Source organism: Benincasa hispida, chromosome 8 (genome assembly GCF_027475165.1).
Source record: "Benincasa hispida cultivar pf3 chromosome 8, pf3_genome.v1.1, whole genome shotgun sequence".
Lineage (NCBI taxonomy): Eukaryota > Viridiplantae > Streptophyta > Magnoliopsida > Cucurbitales > Cucurbitaceae > Benincasa > Benincasa hispida.
In genome coordinates, this window is record NC_143485.1 from 47797172 (window position 1) to 47804105 (window position 6934).

The following is a 6934-nucleotide window of genomic DNA, read 5'->3' on the forward strand; positions in this document are numbered from 1 at the left end:
ATACTAAGGGCTCTGAGTGGTGGTGTCGACTCTATTTCCTTCTATTCGTGTGGTGATTGTTCGAGGTAGACGATTGGGTTTTAGATTCATGGTGAAGAAGAAGTCTTCAACTGGTATAATCTCTCGATCTTTTTAGCATTATGAATGTATATTAGTGTGTTTGAATGTATATGTAGTAATTGTATCACAATGAATTGGAAAGATCCGCTTCCACTCATAGGTACTCTTGAATAAGAGTTCCTTCAATTGGAATCAGAGCCAGGTTTCTATTTTTCCAATTCATTGCTGCAAAATAATTGCATTTACATTCACGGTGGGTGCAGCATGTCTACTCTCTGTTTTAATAGTTAATTTGTTTTTTGATGTGTGGATTAATGGAGTTTTCTGAGATGTAACCTTGGTTGGTGGAATTCTCTAGTTTTTTGGCACAATTAATTGCTTTCGAGTCTATAAATTCAAAGTTAGTTTGAGTCTTGAGTCGTTCGTGATAAAGTTCAGAACAAAGGTTGTTGTTGTTTGTGGAAGAAGACGATCAAGTGTTGGTCGTGTCGTGTAGACGATAAGGTAGACGATCGCTGTGTATTGGATGCTCGACTTTCGTTTAACGCGTGTGCGCACTAGACGATTATATAGCTCAGCAAGCTTCATCGCTTAGTTACTGACTATATAATCGTGGAGTAATTGCATGGTAAATCGTTTACCTTTCGCGTGCTAAGCGATCGTCTAGACGATCAGGCTTCACAACCTCATTGTTGTCTATGCGATCATTTAGCTTGTACACTATTGTCTAGTGTGTGTTACAAAATGGTTTACCTGGAGGCATTTACTAAATGATGGGAGCTTCGCCCGGTGGTTCAAGACTCGATTCGCTTGTGAACCAGTTTGCTCAGCTGAATTATGTAAATAGATTGTTTTCTCATTCCGGTTTTGTTTTGGTTCATCCTGGTCCATTAAGCCATGGATTTATACATGTGATGTATGATTTTTTATTTGTCATATGGTATGCACATATAGATAAATCCCACCTTAGGTCCTGCATATTCTCTTTATTATAAGTGTTATGATTTAGTGAAACATGATTTAATTTACATAAGTGCATGCTCATGCATCATATAATATAAGGGTTATATTTATGTATGCATTATTTATTTAACATAATATTTATAAGCGTTATAAATACTTCGTTATGTGGCATGTGTGTTTTAGTTGTTTATTTTATTAATGGTTATAAAAATGAAATTAGAACTAAAATAATTAGTAAAAGATTAATATGTAGCAAACCTATCTATAATTGACCTTTTATCTAAGGCGGGTTCTATCTAGGCTGGGATATTTAAGGTGACGGCAACGAAACACCCCTACTTGAAAACCTACCTGGAAAGGTGATTTAGATAGATTTGATGCATGCATGCAAGTTAAGGCTAGTCCATCAATGAGTTTAATGTGACTACTTGGATTTGTTTTGTTTTTTTTTTAGTTTCAAAGACAAAAGTTGTTTTTGAGCAAACTTAATAAATGACTTAGATTAATATCAGCAGCCAGATAGTCTAGGTTAATAAACCCCTAGGTAGAACATTCAGTGGGAGAGACTTCGGGAATTTGATGCTTCATTTTCACCTCTCGCGTTTCTCCCTCATAGTCCACACCGTGAGATCTACCCTCGGTCCGTGACACCTGGGAGTGTCCCCTTAAAGGATGGTGTTTGGGTAGATCAATATCAAGGTGGATGGAGAGAATGTTCATATTAAGTGGCAAAGGGAAGTGCGACAGCATATCCCACGGTCTCTCTTGTTAGATTGAATAAAGTTTCTGCGCATCGTCTCGTGGCACCCTAGGTGTGTCCCCTTATAGAATGGTTGTTTTGCGCATTTCTTTATTTGATCTCCTGTAAGAGGATAAAGTTACTTAGTCTCTTGCCCTAATCTGCTTTTCCCTATGGTGGGTGCATTAGGGCAGGACTCTAGGGCCGAAAATGAGGGGTTACACTTACGCGGGATTATTAAGGGTTAACAGTTCTGGACAAAACAAGAGGTGGCTATTAGGTTCAGCTTCAAGAGTTGGTTCTGCCTAATCGTTGAGAATGTCTCATCTTAGTGAAAGGACATTTGATCACCCCACCGGTGACGTTTGTCCTGCCTCGTTGGGGTATCATTGTAAAATACAAGTTTTTTCACTTAGGGTACTTAGAATCTGTTTTACTAAAACTAATTGGTTAAAAAAATTGATTTTTGCAAAGTCTTATAAAAGATTATTCATTTTGTCAGTGACAGTTTTTAATGGCTACAACCAATATCAGTTTACTTAGCGCCGAAAAACTGAACGGCCAAAACTATTCAAGTTGGAAACATATGCTCACGACGATACTCATCATCGAGGATCTGAAGTTTTTCCTTACAGAGGAATGTCCTTCTATTCCACCTCAGGATTGTACTTGAAATGTTAGGGCGGTGTACAAGCGTTGGACATGGGCAAACGAGAAGGCCTGAGCCTATATCTTGGCTAGTCTTAGTGACGTCTTGGCCAAGAAACACGAGTCCATGGTCTCAACATGTGAGATCATGGAGTCCTTGTGGGGAATGTTCGAACAGCTGTCTGGACAGCTCAAGCTTGAGGCTGTGAAAAAACATATTCAGCTTCAAAATAGAGGAAGGCACCTCTGTTCGTGAACACATGTTGAATATGATGGGCCGTTTTAATGTGGCGGAGATGAATGGGTCTAAAATCGATGAGGGTAGTCTGGTTAGCATTATCCTACATTCATTGTCGGAGAGCTTCCTCAACATTGTTAGCAATACGATTCTTAACAAAGTGGACTACTCCCTTACCACTCTCCTCAACGAGTTGTAAACATACCAATCCTTGTTGAAAAGTAAGGAGAAAAAGGGAGGTGAGGCAAATGTTGTCTCATCCTCTAAAAGGTTCTATTGAGGTTCGACCTCAGGAACAAGTCTGCACCTTCAACTTCTAACTCTGGAAAGGGGAAGAAGAAGAAATGTGGTAAAGCGAAAGGGAATGCGCCTGCTAACCTGTCACTTGTCGCCCAGAAGAAGTGTCCACCGTCGGTTGAAAAAGGAAAATGTTTCCACTGTAACCAGGACAGACACTGGAAAAGGAATTGTCCTTGTTATTTGAATGAAAAGAAGGTAGCCAAGGCTAAGGCTAAGGTAGACAAAGGTAAATATGATTTACTTGTATTAGAAGCTTGTTTAGTGGAGAATGATGATTCTTCTTGGACAATAGATTCGGGCGCCACTAATCATGTATGTTTTTCTCTTTAGGGAATTAGATCTTGGCGACAGCTGGAGCCTGGTGAGATGACGTTGCGAGTAAGCATCGGGCACGTCGTCTCAACTGTGGCAGTGGGAGGCATCCAGTTAACTTTACAGAATCGGTTTCTTATATTAAAACATGTCTTTGTAGTTCCTAAACTAAAAAGGAACCTCACTTCTGTAAAGTGTCTATTACAATACAATTATACTCTTTCTTTTAAATTGAATAAAGTGTTTATTCATAAGGTTGGTGTTGAAATTTCTACAGCTAAACTAGAAAATAACTTGTATGTGCTAAGATCGTTAGCCTTAAGTTCCCTCCATAACATAGAGATTTTTAAATCTGTCGTAACTCGATCTAAACGCCAATTAGTTTCTCTAAAAGAAAATGCCCAACTTTGGCACCTTCGATTAGAGTGCATCAATCTGAATAGAATTGAGAGATTGGTGAATAATGGCCTTCTAAATGAGTTAGTGGAAAATTCTTTACCAATGTGCGAATCTTGCCTTGAAGGTAAGATGACTAAAAGACCTTGAAAAGGTTATGGAGCCAAAAAGCCTCTTGAATTAGTACATTCTGACCTTTGTGGTCCTATGAATGTGTGAGCCCGAGGAGGCTATGAGTACTTTATCAGTTTTACTGATGATTACTTGAGATATGGATCTGTCTATCTGATCCAACGAAAGTCAGAATCTTTTGAAAAGTTCAAATTATTTAAGGCTGGAGTTAAGAATGCTTTGGATAGACGAATGAAAACACTTCGAACAGATCGAGGTGGAGAGTTTTTGGATTCTGAGTTCCAGGACTATTTACTAGAACATGGAATTGTTTCCCAACTCTCGGCATCGAGTACACCTCAGCAAAATGGTGTAGCAGAGAGGAGAAACAGAACCTTGTTAGACATGGTTTGTTCGATGATGAGTTACGCTTCCTTACCGGACTCGTTTGGGGGTATTGCAGTGGAGACTGCGGTATACATTCTCAACTGTGTTCCTTCCAAGAGTGTTGCAAGAACACCTCTGGAGTTGTGGAACGGGTGTAAAGCTAGTTTACGTCACTTCTGCATATGGGGTTGCCCAACACATGTGCTTGAGGAAAATCCCAAGAAGTTTGAATCACAATTGAGGTTGTGCCTCTTTGTAAGCTACCCCAAAGGTACATGAGGAGGTTACTTTTATGATCCGTCCGAAAACAAGGTGTTTGTTTCCACGAACGCTACTTTCCTGGAGGAGGATCATATCAGGGAACACGATCCATGTAGTAAAATCGTGTTAAGTGAGCTTTTCAAAGAAACTACTGAAACTTCAACAATAGGTTTTAAAGAATCTGCTTCATCAACTAGAGTTGTTGATGAGAGTTCATCTGGTAGGTCGGTACCACCTCAACAGTTGAGGGAACCTCGACGCAATGGGAGGGTTACGAATCCGCCTGATCGCTATCTGAGTTTCATAAAAATCCTAGTTATGGTGACAGATGGCGATGTTGAGGATTTGTTGTCCTATAAAAAGGCAATAGAGGATGTTGTCCGGGATGAATGGGTCAAAGCCGTGAATCTCGAGATGGAGTCGATGTACTTCAACTCGGTTTGGAATCTTGTAAATCAGCCTGATGGGGTAAGACCTATAGGTTGTAAATGGATCTGCAAGTGCAAATAGGGTGTTGATGGGAAGGTGCAAACCTTCAAGGATCGACTTGTTGCAAAGGGTTATACCCAGGTGGAGGGAGTCGACTATGAGGAGACTTTCTCACTTGTTGTCATGCTAAAGTCGACCTGCATCCTCCTGTCCATTGCAACTTATTATAATTATGAGATTTGGCAAATGGACGTCAATACGACTTTTCTAAATGGCAATCTTAAGGAGACCATTTACATGGTGCAACCCGAAGGATTCATTGCCCAAGGTCAAGAGCAAAAAATTTGCAAACTGAATCGGTCCATTTATAGGATGAAGTAGGCGTCTCAATCTTGCAATATTCGGTTTGATGTTGCGATCAAATCATATGTCTTTGACCAAAACATTGATGAACCTTGTGTTTACAAGAAAATAGTCAACAGTTCAGTAGCTTTCTTAGTATTGTATGTAGACGATATACTACTCATTGGGAATGATGTAGGTCTAATGACTGTAGTTAAGAACTGGCTAGCGACCCAATTCTAAATGAAATATTTGGGAGAGGCTCAGTTAATTATGGGTATACAGAACTTTCAGGATCGTAAGAACAAAGTGTTAGCACTGTCTCAAGCATCGTATATTGACAAAATCTTGCTCGAGTACTCGATGTAGAACTCCAAAAGGGGCCTACTACCATTCAGGCATGGAGTCACTTTTTCTAAGGACATGTGTCCTAAGATGCCTTAAGAGGTTGAGGACATGAGACGAGTCCCATATGCATCTGTCATTGGTAATTTAATGTATGTGGTGCTCTGCACTAGTCTAGACATCTGCTAAGCTGTGGAAATAGTCAGTAGGTATCAGTCTAAACCAGGCCAGGGTCACTGAACCACAGTTAAGAATATCCTTAAGTATCTTTGGAGAACGAGGAACTACATGCTCGTGTATGAGTCTAGGGATTTGATCCTTTCTAGATACACGAATTCTGACTTTCAGACTGATAAGGACTTTCGAAAGTCCATTTCAGGGTCAGTATATACTCTTAACAGATGAGTTGTAGTATGACGAAGCATTAAGTAGGGGTGAATCGTCGACTCCACGATGGAAGCTGAGTACATAGCGGCTTGTGAAGTTGCTAAAGAGACTGTTTGCTTAAAAAGTTCTTGACAAAGCTGGAAGATGTTCTAGATATATCTAGGTCCATCACCATCTATTGTGACAATAGTGGTGCTATGGCGAACTCCAAGAAACACAAGAGTCACAGGCGCAACAAACACATAGAGCGGAAGTATCATCTGATCTACGACATAGTGCATCGAGGAAACGAGAACATCACGAAGATCGCCTTGGAGCAAAACATTGTTGATCTGTTTATGAAGGCTCTCACAGCTACAGTGTTTAAGGGTCACCTTCAGAGCATGGGTCTATGGGACCGCCCGCGTCTGAACTAGGGCAAGTGGGAGATTTTGTTGTATTTTGCTTTTATGCCCTAGTTTATTGTTTTGTACTTGGGTATACAAATCTTTCAGAATCGTAAGAACAAAGTGCTAACGCTGTCTCAGGCATCGTATATTGATAAAATCTTGCTCGAATACTCGATATAGAACTCTAAAAGGGGCCTACAACCATTCAGGCATGGACTCACTTTTTCTAAGGACATGTGTCCTAAGACGCCTTAAGAGGTTGAGGACATGAGACGGGTTCCATATGCATCATTCGTTGGTAGTTTAATGTATGCGGTGCTCTGCACTAGACCAGACATCTACTATGTTGTAGGAATAGTCAGTAGGTATCAGTCTAAACCAGGCCAAGGTCACTGAACCACAGTTAAGAACATCCTCAAGTATCTTTGGAGAACGAGGGACTACATGCTTTTGTATGGGTCTAGGGATTTGATCCTTTCTGAATACATGGATTCTGACTTTCAGACTGATAAGGACTTTCAAAAGTCCATTTCAAGGTCAGTATTTACTCTTAACGAATGAGCTATAATATGGCGGAGCACTAAATAGGGGTGCATCACCGACTCCATGATGGAGGCTGAGTAGATA